The sequence below is a fragment of the Desmodus rotundus genome, chromosome 1 (assembly GCF_022682495.2).
Source record: "Desmodus rotundus isolate HL8 chromosome 1, HLdesRot8A.1, whole genome shotgun sequence".
In the NCBI taxonomy this organism is placed as follows: domain Eukaryota; kingdom Metazoa; phylum Chordata; class Mammalia; order Chiroptera; family Phyllostomidae; genus Desmodus; species Desmodus rotundus.
In genome coordinates, this window is record NC_071387.1 from 137,210,807 (window position 1) to 137,226,096 (window position 15,290).

At 35.8% G+C, this 15,290-nt stretch overlaps 1 long non-coding RNA gene across 2 annotated transcripts in view; it reads left to right on the forward strand.

The window, feature by feature from the left end:
* Positions 1–7,197, forward strand: part of LOC123480041 (uncharacterized) — a 74,849-nt gene extending 67,652 nt beyond the window's left edge. Inside the window, exons 3-4 of one of the 2 annotated variants that reach the window (XR_006655898.2) lie at positions 3,801–3,924; positions 7,090–7,197. This is a non-coding gene — a long non-coding RNA (uncharacterized lncRNA). The remainder of the gene's footprint in view (positions 1–3,800; positions 3,925–7,089) is intronic. The other variant, XR_006655899.2, reaches the window with a different exon arrangement.
* Positions 7,198–15,290: the final 8,093 nt, after the last annotated feature.

Here is a 15,290-nt window from a genome sequence, read left to right on the forward strand (position 1 = left end):
CTTGTATTTGAGAGCAAAACATTTTAGGGAATTGAAAATACTGTGGTGAAGGTGGTTACAGCTAAAGCTGATACTTCGGTGTGGGAAAGTCTTGTTTGCAAATCTGCCCCAGCATCAGATAATAAAGGTCCTTCCATCTTTGGAGATTGCTGTGGTAGATTCACAGCCCTATATCCTCTGGGACTACTATCATTAATTGGGAATGTCCCCAAGTCGGTCCCAATCCTTTCCAGTTCATCATCATCCAAATTAATTCCCTTTTAATTTGAGATATCATAAATGTCTAATCCCTTTTCCTTCTCTCATCCAGTCCCCCTCTCCCCTCCCCTCTGATAGCTGTCGGTCTGTACAAAATAGAAACAGAAGCATGGATACATGCATAATCATATTCTTAAACATCAAACAACTCTTTCTTTGCTTCATTATTCATCCTTTTATTCTTCAAAAAATTACCTGGATTGAAAGTGTGCAGTCGTTACGTGAGGTGCCAAGGATATTATGGAGAGCAATATTGAGACAACCTATGCTCTTGAAGACAAAGTAGGCTATAAACTACAAAACTCACTTTAATCATAAATGTATTGTGTGCTATAAAAGTATAAAAAGAGCTCCTGACTTACCTATAAAATCGGGGAAGTTAGTATATTTTAGGATATATTAAGCCATTCTTTTTTTTTTCACATGATATTCTGTGTTTTCCCTTCTCATGACATCACAGTTTCATAAAAACATCATTATAGTGAGTGTCATTGGACAAATGTTTTTGACAATGTATATTTTGGCAATATAGCTTTATTGTATGAAAGCCAACCTTCCAAGCCAAACACCAGAGTATCCATTGCAGATTACAGGGTATTTAGAGACTTAGAAAACTACCTGATATGATGGGTAATCGTGTATGGACAACCATACATTTTTTAAAAGAGAAATGACACTAATCAATCCCAATCTCTCCGCCACACTGCTGATATTATTCCCATATCAATCAAATAACAGAGTTGTGTGAGAGGGATTATCTTTAGAAATCTGAGAGTCTTTTAAATAAGAGAAAAGAACTAAAATGATTGATAGATGTCAGGGGAAAACACAAGAAAATAGTAGTCTAAATATGAAGCAAAATAAACTATGAATGATTTTTGGGACTATGAGAATAAAGAATATATTTTGATCTAGATCCATTTCCATTGTATGACAGAGAAATTGTGTTTCTGGAATCCTAGAGACAAAATTCACCCTGCTGTATTCTTGGCTCTATAATGAGAAAAATTTACAAAGTTATGAAAAGATGTACTTCATTTATTGCTCTTACAACTCTTACAACTTTAAGAGGTAGTACAATAGAGAATAGTGTAAACATTGGAAGGCGAAAGTTTATGAGAGAATGGGCAGATGGAAATAATGGCACGACTGCTAATATGATCATGTTACATAATGAGGAGCCAAGTGATACTCAGAAGTTAATAAAACAAGAATCAGAGATTTGCATATGGAGTGTATATAGGTAAAGTATATTACATAAGCAAGTCAAATTTGAAGTTGAGGCATGGAAAATCGTGATGAAATAATTTATATGGACAAAGTCTCGTCTTTTATTTACTAAAGTTAACAACTCAATAATTCTTTGCATTTAGATATTATTTAGAGTTAAGAAGCAAAAAAAACCAGATAATTTGAAATACAAAACAGAAGTTATTGTTTTTGGAGATTAGATAAGAGTGAGGAACAGGCTTAGGGCAAGGAGGATGTTTTGTTTACATTCTTCTGTAGAAACTGACTCAACCTAAATCTATACACATTTATTTCTTTAGATTAATATATTTAACTTGGGAATAACTTGAACATTTTAACCTTGACATCAATACTTACTACTAAAATTGCCATTAAGGAGAATAATGGAAGCTTTAGGATACAAATGCTAACTAAGATAATGAAATTATATTAACCAGTGATAAAATATTTATAGTCCATTATTTTTTTGGAAAATGTTTTCTTTCACCTTTATATTTTTCTTTTTAATTCATCAATGTATTTTATTAAGTAATACAAAAGGTGAGAGTAAAAGCCTAAGAAATATAGCCAGGGAAAACATTTCACCAATTACATGTAAAACAAAATAGAATCTTCATGATCATGTCCTGTTGTACAGTCATAAGTAGCACTGGTAATTTTGGTGGAATGAATAAAATTATTGTAATCATTATCTCTCAAACCCTCTTTTATTAGTGTTTTAATAAATGTCATAAAGATTCCTAAACATTTTTCATGCATTAGTGCTACTATGTCTATCAACACACACACAAATACATAACCTCCCTGATATCTTAAATGTAGCCATCTGCACGACATTTTTTGTCTGTTTTTAATATTATATGTTTTCATGTAGCTGTCTTACTATATTTTATAAACAAACTTTTATTTTAAAATCATTGTAGATTTATGTACTGTTTAAGAAATAAAGCAGAGTTTCTGTGTACTGTTTATAGTTTCCCTCAGTGGTAACATCTTACAAAATTATATTCAATATTACAACCAAGACATTGATATTAGTACAACCTAACTATCTTATTGAGATATTGCCAGTTTTATCTGTACTTATGTGTGTGTATGTTTAGCTTTCACAATTTGTCATTTATCATATATTTGAGTTGTAAATACTAATAAATCTCTGCTATTCTAAATATAATAGTAATTTATGGTTATCACCTATGTACAATTTCACTAATTTTATCAGAACGAGATATGGTTTACTCTTTATTGAATACTACACAATGTGAAACACTGCAAACATATTTTCAAATTTAGTCCACATTAGATATAGTCCATTGTACAGGTAAAAAAACAAACTGCAGAATTGTAATTCTAGGTTCTTATCCTTTTAATTTTTTACATACTATTAAGGTAGTTATTTTAATTAAAGTGGACTTGAAAGAGGAATTTTCTCTTTCAAAAGAAGATAAAAGAAATTTACATGTTAAAACCAAAGTTGAAACAGAAGAGTCAAACAGAATGAAAATCCCTGGTATAATTTTTCAGTAAATCTTTCTAGCATAAGAGCCTTTACATTAAATTAATACATCTTTCTAAAAAACAAAAATAAAATTTAATTTGGGACAATTTGATTAAATATACTGTATTAGTTTCCAAGAATTTCCATAACAAATTACCACAAACTGGGTAGCTGAAAACCAAACTTATTCTCTCCCAGTTTTAGAGGCATCGAGTCTGAATGCCAGGTGTCAGCAGAGTCGTGTGCCTTCTGAAGGCTCTCGGGAAGAACCCTTTCTTGCCTCTCCCTAGGTTCCATGTGGTAACAGTCATCCTCAGCTTGTGGCTCTGTTCCTCCACTCTCTGCCTTCATCTTTCCTCATGTTACAAAGATACTAGTCATGGATTTACAGTCCACCCTAATTTAGTGTATTGTCTTAACTACTCATCTGCAAAGACCCAATTCCAAATAAGTCACATTCTGCGGTTCCAAGTAGACAGGAATTTGGAAGGGACACTGGTGAGCGCACTAAGAGTCCTGAAGAAACAGAATTCTAATTTGTGGAGTTATCTTTTCAGTCATATGAGTCCGCTGGAATACTGGTAATATGGCTATTTGTCTAAGGTAGACGAGTGCTCAGTACCATCTGGCTCTCTGTTTGAGCTCAAAGAGAAAACTAAATTCTCTAACACTTTTCAGTAGGATAGAGCATTATAATTTATTCTTGTCATAGAGAGGGAAGCTCACTGATATACCTTAATTCTATGCTCAATCATCTAATTATGAGACTCTCTTTGTATCTCCTTCCCTGAAGCAGTGACCTGAGAGACCGCCTCTTTCCAGAGAGTGAGGTGACATAAAAGACAATGCAGCCTTCAGTGCAGTCAGCAACAATGATTTGTGGAGCCAAACCAGCCAGACATGCACTGGATATTTGGGTGAGTGAGAAACAGGATGATTTTGTAGAATTAATCGAATGTGATTTTTTTTTTCTGGAGCATACCCTTTCCTACTATAACCAACACATCCTTTCTAGGTACTTCCAGGCTCCCATTTACCCATTATCAGTCAAATACTTCAATATTAAATGGCTTCCCTTGTCTGCTTTTAGCATAACCAATCAAATCTCAACTGTTCCAAATTACTAAAAATAATCAGATATTTAGTAAATTTACAAATTTAAGAAATCTTTATTTTCTCATATACTGTCCTCAAAGAATAAATGTTTCTCCCTCAGATTTCCTAGTTCCTTAAAAATTATATTAGAAATTGTTATATTTGAAAATGTAAAACAATTTAAATTATAGACACATTAATGTAAAAACGTATAAATGTCTTAAGAAATTAAAATGAAGACATTTTCTCTTTTTATTTCCACATATTCTGTAATTTTATAGTGAGTTTATAATAAAAAAGGGCTATGGACCATAAGAGAGTGTGCTAAAATATTTTATAGTTGATTTGCAAAGTGACTTCTTTTCAGACAGTGCTATTTTGGGAAGACGTTTAAGTGAGTTCAGGCTGTAACACATTCTGTAGTCCTTGAAATGGAGAATTCGCAAGGATAGGATTATAGAGACTCCAAGGCAGAAGTATATGACAATAACATCAAAATTACAAGTCAATTACCTGTGGGAGTGAAAAAAATATGTTTGACAATTTAGGAATATAAATGTACAAAATAGACACTTGTTTCAATTTCAACTCTCATAACAAAAGACACCCAATTACACTATACTCCAAATTAGAAGGCTAATTAGCTTCTAAAAACTGTCATCTTTGTGGTGCAATACCTTGTATTTCAGATCTGAACATTTTAATTTCAAACGAGTATGCTTTAATTTATTGTCATATGCTATTTCTCTGTTACATATGTGTATGTGTGTAGGTGTGAGTATACATGTATACATGCATATCGTTGCCTAAATAATTTTTAAGTTATTTCATGTGGAATATATTTTATTGAGTCTGAGTTGAATAAACAAAGAAATGTTTGGCTTCACAGGAGTACTGCATGATACAAGGTATGAAAGAGAATAGCATCATCTTCTGGTACCCAAAACAAATTTGTAGATGTGTTCGGAGACTCATTATCACTTCATTTCTATAACAATTAAATTTGATGTCTTCCCTCCAAGAGTCCTTTATATTCACTCACTGTATTCTATAGTGTATTACAAAAATTCATTGGGCAATTAAAATTACAAAATGAAATAAAAAATGAAGTAAAACATACATGCTAAGTTCAGGAAGGAGTGGAAGGGAAGAAAACGAGAAGAAAGATGTTTCAATCTTCCAAGTCTTACTATGCTCCTATTGGCTACATTGCCAAGGTGAATATTGTGAATGCCAGGAAAGTGTATTACTTAACGGGATGTTGGAGCATAAAGACTCCGTTCATGACCATAAGGACTCATAAATCCAAATCACAGGAGCTGAGTCAACATGAACATTAGCTAGTACATACAAAGTAGCAACTGATGAAGATCCAATGACATATGTGGAAAAGAAGTTTTCAGATGAGAGAAATTATTGTAAGTGTAGTTGGATTTGCTAATTTATTGTTTTTCTAAAATATTTATGAAAAATTTAATATTTCCATAAGTAACTTAATCATGAATTTGAGTCACATATAACCCCCTTTTGAGCCAATGTATTTAATAATATGAGTACATTTTATATGTGTATATATATATATCACATCTATGACAGCAAGAGTAGATTATATTTTCATTATAGATTTACCTTTATGACATACCATAGCATGATTTTCAGCATGGGTCTGAAAAATCAAATGATTTTCTTCTATACTTAAACTCTGAAGGTATTCATTTGGGAGGAAATGAATTAATCATTCAACTTATATTAAGTCATCTAATATATCTTAGACTGTATCAAAGAAGGTGCCTGAATTTTTTGTTACCGTGGATAATTAATTAAATAACAGTTTTTTTTATTGAGAAAACTGAAATCTTGCCAGTTAGAAAAATGATTCAGCATGCCACTCTCAAATTTCTATAGAAAACAAGGTAATGCTACATTACAAGGAAGAGGAAGAAAAACTATTGAATTAAAAAGATCCCCTGTTATTTCCGGGACATGTAATAAGATTAATGTAGATTAAAATAATTTTCTGAATTTTCTAATATAAAAATAGTAGCACATAATAGTACTCTGAATCTTTGCAGTATCCTGGTGTGATTTATGAATTAATAATGACTGTGGCATACAGTCAGCACATATTGAGTGTTTATCTTTCCCTTTGAAAACTGATACTTTGTTTGACTGTATTAATAAAACACTCCTAGTCACATAGCAGGAAGCGTAACTCACACTTAGCACGAAATTAGAATTTCTAATCTGTTTTCAGAGCGTGTATGGGCTGTTAGTAGATGTTATTTATTTTTTAAATATCATCAAGTTCGAATGTCGAGTTAAATATGTTTCTCTATTGTAAAAATCCCTCTAACCTTAATGCAAAAATATATATGGTGAAACTGTAAGAGAAAATGCTTAGGTGCAGTATTTTCCAGTGTAATGGGACTATGGGCAATTCTCTTCATAGTCCAACAATTACCATGTCACTGAACTAGGAGATGACTCCATTTCAAACACTTCTCTAAGCTGTAACAACACTTCTATCAATGAAATCCTTACCTCTTGCTCACTTTCCCATCTACTGTTGGTGAATTCAGTAAATGTTACATTTTATACTTCTTTTTTTGTAATTTCCTTTAAACTTAACTATTGCCATTTGACTGCTCAGTTCATTTCATCCATTTGTCCCCCGTCTGTTCCACCTCCATGCACTGTGATCATGCATTTTCTTCAGCACAGGTTGCTCATGAACCTCTGCAGTTATTTCCTGTCTTTGCAGAACCGGTTTAAATGCCACATCCATGGAGCCTTCAGAAATACTACCAGGAATAACGTCTGTATCATTCCCATGCTGACAATCTATTACTGCAAGGATCACATAATGTGTCTATTTTTGCCATGTGTATACCCATTTTGACTCAAATTGTGTTATTTTTTCTTAAAGACAAACAGTAAACATTAGTACAGCTTACCAAGTAATTCTAATTTTCGCTATTATTCCACAGGAGGGGAGTTCTTCACTGACCCTTGGAATTAGGGCCATGTGAATGGATCAATTAAACATGAATGGAAGAGATAGTTATTACTTTGGAGTAAAACCCTCAGAATCAGTGCATGGCTCTCACGTGTCCTGTCTTTCTTTCCACAATTGCATGGAGGGGTATTTCAGATAGAAAATATTGAAAATAATGAAAGAAAATATTTTCTTTCATTATTTTTTGTCCATTTTTTATTGTTGTTCAAGTACAGCTGTCTCCATTTTCCCCCCACCACTCCCCTCAATCCCAGCCATCGTCACTTCCCACCCCTGGTCTTATCCCTCTTTGGTTTTGTCTATGTGTCCTTTATACATGTTCCTTGACAACCCTTCCCCCTTTTCCTCACATTATCCCCTCCCACCTCCCCTGTGGTTACTGTCAGTTTGTACTTAATTTCACTGTCTTTGGTTATATATTGCTTGCTTGTTTGTTTTGTTGATTAGGTTACACTTATAGGTGAGATCATGTGGTATTTGTCTTTCACCACCTGGCTTATTTCACTGAGCATAATGCTCTCCAGTTCCATCCATGCTGTCACAATGGGTAGGAACTCCTTCTTTCTTTCTGCTGCGTAGTATTCCATCACATAAACATAGCATAGTTTTGTGATCCATTCATTTACTGATGGGCACTTAGGTTGCTTCCAGCACTTGGCTATTGTAAATTGTGCTGCTATGAACATTGGGGAGCATAGGTTCATTTGAATAGGTGTTTCAGGATTCTTAGGGTATAATCCCAGCAGTGGAATTGCCAGGTCAAAAGGCAGTTCCATTTTTAGTTTTCTGAGTAAATTCCATGCTGTTTTCCAAAGTGGCTGCACCAGACTGCATTCCCACCAACAGTGCATTAGGGTTCCTTCTTCTCCACATCCTCTCCAACACTTGTTGTTTGTTCATTTGTTTAAGATGGTCATTCTCACCGGTATGAAGTAGTATCTCATTGTGGTTTTAATTTGCATCTCTCTCGTGACTAATGATGCTGCACATGTTTTCATATGTCTCTGGGCCTTTTGTATGTCCTCTTTGGCGTAGTGTCTGTTCAAGTCCTTTGGTCATTTTTTAATTGGATTTTTTGTCTTCCTGGATTTGAGTCATGCGAGTTCTTTATATATTTTGGAGATCAAACCTTTATCCAAGGTATCATTGACAAATATGTTTTCCCATATAGTTGTTTCTCTTTTCATTTTAATGCTATTTTCTTTAACCATGCAGAAGCCTTTTATTTTCAGGAGATCACATTTGTTTATTCTTTCCTTTATGTCTCTTGCTCTATGGGACATATCAGTGAAAATATTGCTGCATGGAATATTTGAGATTTTCCTGCCTATGTTCTCCTCTAGGACTTTTATGGTGTCATGACTTATATTTAAGTCTTTTATCTACCTTGAGTTTATTTTTGTGTATGGTATAAGTTGGTGATCAAGTTTCATTTTTTTGCACGTAGCTGTCCAGATCTCCCAACACCATTTGTTGAAGAGGCTATTTTTATTCCATTTTATGCTTTTTCACCTTTTGTCAAATACAAATTGATCATAGAGACTTGGGTTTATTTCTGGGCTCTCTGTTCTGTTCCATTGGTCTATGTGTCTGTTCTTATGCCAGTACCAGGCTGTTTTGATTACAGCGGCCTTGTAATATAGTTTGATATCAGGTATTGTGATACCTCCTACTTTGTTCTTCTTTCTCACAATTGCTGTGGCTATTTGCAATAATTTATGGTTCCATATACAATCCTACTTAAAATATTTTCATTGAAACTAGAAAATTCATGAAAGTGCCTTGTTTTCTACCAGCCTTCAAAGTGTTCCTTTAAGTCCAGGCCCTTTTCACTTCTAACCTCAAAATGGCACATGGATTCCTGACAGTGGCTCTGAGCACATCAGTCTTTCTTAGTTTTTTGTTGTTAAGTACACTATGCTTTGTATTTGCCTTTCATTTTATTTCTATGAGATGTTCAATGACACCTAAGGAGGTTAATGCCCATTTTTAAGGGGCTGTACAAAAATTTATGGTGTCTAAATTTAAATAAAATGAAAGTAAGCTGTGGAAAAGAAAACTGTTTTTTTGAGACAAAGATTAGAAACAATAGAGATAATGGTTTGATAAAAGTAATAGTCACAGGGTATCTATTTTAGGCAGGTGGGGATGGAATTGGCTGGGGGTGAGGGAGAGTCTGGGTATTTAGAGAGAATTTCAAAGAATTTCTCAGCTTTAAAAGGCACCATTAACGTGCACAGAAGTAAAGCACTCATGCAGGATTTAAGTGCAGGACAAGACAAAACTCAGTGGTCCCAGGGAACCATAAGTTTATTTTAAAAATACTTTTTTTTATGATTTCTGTACATCTGAAGGGGAAAAAATTGGTGAATCATACTAAAAAACACACTCACTGAAAATCTGCATAACGAACAGTTAAGAATTCCTGATTTTCAAGTCTTTATGGATTGTAATGTATGATCTCTCTTCAATGATTTTTAAAATAAGTGAAGTATTAAAATGATAGGTACCCCCCCAAAGCATAACTCTTTAATTTTTGAGTAAATAAATAAAAATGTTGATAAAATCGGTTACTTATTTTCAATAAACATTTTTTTATTTCACATTAGAAAACATGGTATTCCTAAAGGAGATAGATGATTTCTGTATTTCTGAAATTCTCCATTTGAACTTTCATTAGCAATGAAGGAGACTAGAGTAATAGACAAGGACTCCAGCTTTAGAATCAGACACACCTGTGTTCAAATCCCAGCTCTGCTATCCATTACCTGTGTGCTCCTGGAAACTTCCTTTAAACTAGGGCTTATTTTGTTCATCCATACTAATAGTAATCAATAGAGGCATTTATTTTAAAGGGCTCACTAGGTGTTAAGCCTGCTAAATATTTCCCATGAACTGTCACATTTTATTCTTACAGCAGCCCTAAGAGTTATGTACTATTATCATCATTCCAATTTTATGGTTGAGGATCTGGAGTCACCGTGAGGTGAAGTGATTTGCACAATAGTCACACAGCTGGTGAATGGAGGAAAGAGGCTGTTTTCCTCGTTTGCACTTGTCATGCTTTTATGAGGATTACATGGGATAATGCTTATGTCATACTGAAACTGGTCCCTGGACAGGCCCCAGAGTAAAGAAAGGGTCGCAGGAAACAGCTAAGGCAGCAAGGGTGAGGCCGCGCTACTAGCTCCGCAGGAGATGACAGATTCCCTGGCGCGAGCAGAGACACAGCAGGAGGGGACCCTGCATGGATCCTGAAGGAGGCTAGAGGGTGACAGGCAAAGGGGAAAACCCTCCTACCCTCTTCCAGTCCCTGAAGAAGGCACTGGCTTTTGTACCATAAAGGTCAACGTGGCAGCAGGGGGAGGTATTGTGCCGGAGTAAGACCTGTCAGCCTAGCCTGGGAGAAGGACGGGATTGGCTGGGGGAGCTGAACACTTCCAGAGTGCTCAGAAGTTTGTGCAGAAGGATTTACATGTAGGGCAGGGAGGAACTCGCTCTCTTCCTCTGAAACCCATGCTGTGGACGTGTCGGCTGGAGCACTTGAGGGCCCAGCAGGCCCTGGAAGCCATGTGGCCAGGCAGCAGGCACTGGACCTCACAGCTGGCATGACGAACCCTGCACAGCCGGCCACAGCGGTTGGCAGCGGCCCCAGGACTCTGGAGCTAGAAGAGTCCTCAGTGTGGCGATGGAAGCTCCAGGCCCACAGTCAGACTTCAGGGAGCCTGAAGCCACAGAGTCATCTGCTTAGCAGCCTCTGGCTCCAAGGGACAGATAAGGATGGGGCAGGATTTCTGGGCATGGTTTTTTGTTTCAATCGTTTTGGGAACAGAGAGGTTTTTTTCTGTGTTTGGCCGAAGAGATTGGCCTGGAGTAGGGGGATTCTCTATTTCCCCAAACCGTGCAACATTTTAATAAAGACTTCTTTCCTTCCCCACCAACCTTTGGCTTTGGAATGTGCCTGTGTTGGAAGGTGGGCAGTGTAACCCCACTTTTGTTCAGTTTTCTTTTTGTAACTTACTAAATATACACTTTCAAAGGTAATATTAGTTATTATGGAAAATAAAATCTTCTACATTAGATAATTTGCTATAAGTTGTATAATAAGTCCTATAATTTTTCATTAGGGATTTTTTTAAGGGAACTGATTCAAATATAATGATAGCAAAATGAGAATTTTTTGTAATAAAAAATACAAAAATTTTCACCTTAAGAAAAGATTGATAATTTACCATAACATCAGAGAGACATAATCTGTGACAATGATGAAAAAAAATAATTTGTATTTAGAAAAAGGCTTTGTTACTTTGATAGAAACAAGAAGCTGAAGTGAAGGGAAAAAAAGGACTTTGTCAATTTACAGGGTTTGAAAAAAGTGGTCAGAAGCTTTTGTATTTTGTCTTGCTTTCCTGTTGTTTCTAACCCACCCTAACTGGATGGGGAAGCATGTCTCCACCTTTGACTGAATGGCAAGTACCGTATTTTGCCGTGTATAATGCGCATATTTTTGCCTGAATATTTGAGGGAAAAATAAGGATGGGCATTATACATGGGTAGTGCCTGAAATACCTTGTATCTAGTGATGTGTTTCATAATTATTTGCTATATAAAATTTTCTCTGCCATAATATGTTCAAAACTAAAAGATAAAATTCCTTTATAATACAAAAAACAAGTATTAAGTATAAACAAATAAATCATTGGATTAAAAAATTAAAACAGAAGCTTTTTTTCCTGAAAGTTTGGGCCAAAACATGGGTAGGCTTTATATATGGCAAAATATGGTATGTTTGGAAAAGCCCTGAGAACAGAACAAGGTAAATTCTCAGGCAATGTGTGTGGCATCTCCACAGAGGTGGCAGACCTGATTCATACGGCTCTTCTCAGCAGCAGAGAGCTGCCCAGGCACTGGGGCCAGGTTTGGGAATTACTGCTGGTTTTCATCTTGGCCACAGTTAAAATTATAGCTGTTAATCATGGCTAATTGAGAGCACAGTAAAAAATCTGTCACTTGTAGAGGGGAAGTACTGTTTTAGAATTTCTGTAAACAAGGTTCCTGTAACAGGCTTGGACAGAGACAGCAGAAATGAGGAAGGAGGCAGTTTAGGTCATGGCCCCAGGGATGTTAAACTATCATTGAGTGTTTTCAGTTGAACTGGAATGGCTTGGTAGAGTGACATAGAAAAAGAGCCCCTGGCTGTTTGCCTCATGAAGGAATAAGGGCCTCCTGGCAAATGCCAGAACAGCGTCTGGTATAGATGGCTCCAGAATGCTGTTGCCAAGACTCCAGAGAATTCCCACTGCATTAGCCTTTGGATCCAATGTCTCTGTCAGCTGTCCCAGACACCATCCCAGATCTGAGTGCTCATCCCTTTCACATTGGCTCTCTGCCCAGGACCAGATACTATCTATAAATTTCCAGTCCTGTGACGTGGACCAGCCACTCTAAGCCAGCAGAAGCATGAAAATGCTCAAGCAGAAACAAGCCCAAAGATCCTACATAACAAAGGTATTTAAAAAAAAACTGACAAGAACTGGTTGGTGTGGCTCAATTTGTTGTAGCATCATCCTATAACTGAAAGGTTGCAGTTTCAATCCCAGTCAGGGCACATTCTTAGGTTGTAGGTTCAATAACCAGCCCAGGAGGGTACAATCCCAACTGCTAGTGAGTGTAGGAGACAACCAATTGATGTTTCTCTCTCTCCCTTCCTTTCCATCTAGAAGCAATAAAAAAGTGTCCATGGGTGAGGATAAAAAATAATAATAAAAAGATTAAAAATTGGAAATCTCACATTTCACCGTAATTTATTTAAAGCAGCACAGATTTGCCTAATAGTTTATATTTTTACAAAATATTTCACCTATATTATGTATTGTAAAAATGCCCATTTTACAAATAAGAAGAAAAGTTACTGCATGTTGCGTGTGACCACAGAATGAGTGCCAGGGGGCAGTGACGCAAACTCTGACCCTGACCCCATAGTGCATGTTCCTTCCGCAGAAATGCTGTTTCTCAACCTAAATAGAAATCTAATCAGATGCTGAGTCAGAAGAAGAACAAGGCAAAAAATAATTCATGAAAATAAAAAGACAAACAAAACACTAAAACTCCAAAGTATACATTTTAATGTTGATTTTACAGTGGCTTTGTCTATATTCCCAATATTTTATCTTCCAACATCTCCCTCTCCACCTAGATCCAGTAACTTCCCTAGTGGGATCCTATCACCTGAAGCTTTCTCTTTCATCTGTGTCATAACTGTCCTATGTCCTAACCCCAGTGAATCCCAAATCATCTCTATCGTCCCAATCAATCTCTTCATTTCAGCATCTCTTGTTCTATTTTCTGATACATGGCATGTGTCTAGTTAGAGAATAGGAGTGCCCTGTCTGGATGTGCTTGGAATTGGTGGTAGCCATACCTCATACACTCCCCACTGGCATTTCTGCATTAAAGTGGCAATGACAGGAAGTGACATAATTTCTTCCAATTGCCTTAAAGGAACCCTTTCAACCTCATCCTGATGCTAACCAATCCCTTGCCATTACCCAGGTATTAGTGAAGGTATGAATAGGGAGGAAACTCCTCCCATATAAGTATCCACTGCGATCTCCCAAGGAGTCACTCTTCAAGAAAAAGCCTTTAACTTTTCTGTGCTGAGTTTTCCAGGTTTTATTGAGAAGAAACGACTGTCATTTGGAATGGAGTGGTCTTTTAAGTAAAGCCAAAGGATACACAGTGATGTTAGTTTATATCACTAACAGGGAATTTCAGCAGTCAGACAATTACTGACTTAAATACGACATAGAAGAGAGACTAAGGCCAATAGTGTTCTGGGTATGCTAGAAATATTATACGTAATTCCTTATCTATCATGGAGAGAGATGATTTTGCTAAGGAGATGGGGCTTTTGGAAAGAAAGCTATTGGGCTCTAATGTTGAGAATATGATTAGAACATATGCAATATTCATACAACTAAGTCTTTTCATCTAGATTCCAAAAAGCATTTTAAAGTTCTTTGCTATTTTTACTGATGTGATGGTTTTATTTATGGCATTATTCAGTGATCTCATAAGGTCAATGATTATCTTTAGATTCTTAAATATTCTGCTAAAAGAGTCTTAGGTCTGTATACTAGAACTTGATTACTATTGCTATTTCAATTTAATCACTCTGATCTTAGAAAAATATATTTGAGGATGACCAAAATACCTATGTATTTAGTTTTAACCACAGTTGGATCTCTTATACACAAAAAATAAATATAGTAATTTCTTCCATTTAACAATCACCATTTAATTGATTGTTTAAGGAGTCCAGGCAGATGGAGCTCTTCTAAACTAAAACTAACTTCTTCCTGTTGTTTTATTTATTCCCTACTGAAAATCAAGTGAGAATCTAGGTCTCTTCTTCGATCCCTCTTTCCTATAAAACACAAACCATTTACAGAAGATGGGCTAAGTCTTAGTACAGCATTTGACTCATGTCCATGAATTCCATAAGTTCCCTTTCCCCTTAATACCCCCACTCACAATTATTGAATTACTCAAATAAATGCTTTTCTAATTATCTATAAACACCAACCCTGATCACATGGTATTTGCCTATCACTACCTAGTTTATTTCACTTAGCATAATGCTCTCCAGTTCCATCCATTCTGTGGTGAAGGGTAGGAGTTCCTTCTTTCTTTCTGCTGTGTGGTATTCCAACATGTAAATGTACCACAGTTTTTTTCACCTACTCATTTACTGATGGGCACTTAGGCCATTTCCAGCACTTAGCTATCGTAAATTGTGCTGCTGTGAACACTGGGGAGCATAGGTTCTTTTGAATTGATGTTTCAGGATTCTTAGGGTTTAATCCCAGCAGTGAAAATTGCTGGGTCAAAAGGCAGTTCCACTTCTAGTTTTTAAAAAAAACTTTTAGAAGGTTTTTATGTACAAGTGACAAGCTGTTTAGTGTTATAAACACATGATTTACTCCTGTGTCATGAAAACGTTTGCTAATGTTACCACAGAATGTGAAATGCTACTTCAACAGTAAATAAATCAATTGCATTCGTCATTGAACAAGCATAGGAGCATACAGCACAGTTTGTTGAAACACTTTATGAACATGTTACTTTGTACTCCAGTCAGATCTTCCCATTTTTCTTTTCTAGGTCAAAATG